Here is a 1,895-nt window from a genome sequence, read left to right as displayed (position 1 = left end):
TGAACTCTATATATTTATTAGGACATTTGGGACCATATAATCCAAAGGAGATTGAGCATGGGGAGGTTTCATATCCCAGACTGTACTATGGAATTCTGTTTGTTTTGTCTTCATATAAAACTATAAACTAGCCACACTCTTAATGGTGCAGGCCTTGCTGGCACAAAAATACAATAGCGGAAAAACACATCGACCATGCCTTGATATAACCATCAACCTAAAATGGTATACCTAGATACAGCATATAAACACAATGATATTGGAATCTTAATAGAAATGACAGAAATTCAATTGAATAGCTGTCATAATTTGCTTAATTTGCAAAATTATAACAGGTTTAGTTATCTTTGCTCATTGTTATTTTTTCTTGAAGCCTTTGTTGGATATCTTCCCCAAAATTTCCTGTGTCTGGTTTCACACTATATTGCCAGTTACACCCACAAAAACCACACTACTCTGTCTCTTTGCTGTACTCACTTGTTCCCCTGACATGATTTGGGTCTTTTACATAATGAATGTCAATGTCAGTACCACACACTAGCTCAGTGGATGTTATCAAGGCCTGCATGTTTGAACAGGAGAAATACTTTTACTCTTATGAAAATTCCAATTTAAAGTGTACCCATGGAGCGACAGTCATTATGGGAAAATAAAAGGCATTTGTCCTTTCAGCAAATGTTCTATAACTACGAGCTGTATGTGGGTCTGATATAACTTCGGAACCCAGAACCATTTCCTGTCTGCGCTGGCCATGTAAGTTCTACTCGTTCTAACACAGGCAAGAGTGGAGGATGCGTGTCCATGTGAGATTCTGAGAAATCTGTTGATATTATCGGCCTGTGTGTTTGCGTCCTGTGGTGGTGCATACGTACAAGTTAGTCATTCAAAAATGAGCCAACACATCCCTCTGTATCCCCTGACAGCAAGTATGTGTCTGTGACCCCCTGGCTGACCGTAGAGGCAAATGTGTACTGGTCTCCCCTCCTGGACTGATAAGACCCCCGGTCAGACTGGCTCCGGTGGAACTCTCGTGATGTCATCACAGGACATCCTCAGGGGATTCTGGGACTTTTAGCAGAACGTCAACATAGTGATCCTGTCTGCTCCTCTATAAACCCAACAGCCTTTGTCCACTACAGTAGGTTAGTTTAAAGCCAGGAACAAGATGACAGTGTGTCTGTGATTCCTTTCAAATCATTCTAATCCAACTGCTACTACTAATAGTAATAAGGCTGTGACTGCGGAGCTGACTTTTCCCTGACCTTTTTTTCCCGGGTGCATGTGTTTCTTTACCTCTACGTTATGCACATATTTTTCTGGTCTCCTTCCCTTCACATTTCTCGCTGCCAGGTGTGAATGATAATTCACGACTGGCAGCGTTTTACTGGTGAAACGTCCATGCAGCGTCTGCATACCAACCATTTGATCTCAAATCAGTTTCATTGGGATATGCGCTTAGATCTTCTTTAGTTATACTATACAGTGTGGTTTCGTAGTAGCCTACAGAGCCGACCTTTTTATTTTGCCTAGCGGAATGACCTGTTGAGTTTTAGCCACATGAGAGGAAAATGTGGTGGTGTTTGTTGTCTTACAGTAACGCAATGCTATTATATTATTTTATTTTATGTAGAGTACTATCCTCATGGGATCTTGCAGACATTGATTCATCTTTCATCTATCTTTATTAAACAAGCACCATTCACAAGAGTTCTCTAAAAGTAGAGCACGGAGAGCACATAAGGAGAGAATTAACACATGCGCAGGAGCTTGGGGACCTTTAACGTTCGAACAAAAAAGGTCTGGGAAAAGTTGGATCCTCAGCCACTCCATAATAATAATACCCTGAATGTATAATGCACAGTGAGTGTGTTAAAATAAATCAAATAAAAAAACAC

This window comes from Oncorhynchus nerka, linkage group LG6, assembly GCF_034236695.1.
Source record: "Oncorhynchus nerka isolate Pitt River linkage group LG6, Oner_Uvic_2.0, whole genome shotgun sequence".
Classification (NCBI taxonomy): domain Eukaryota; kingdom Metazoa; phylum Chordata; class Actinopteri; order Salmoniformes; family Salmonidae; genus Oncorhynchus; species Oncorhynchus nerka.
Note: the sequence above shows the minus strand (reverse complement) of the source record.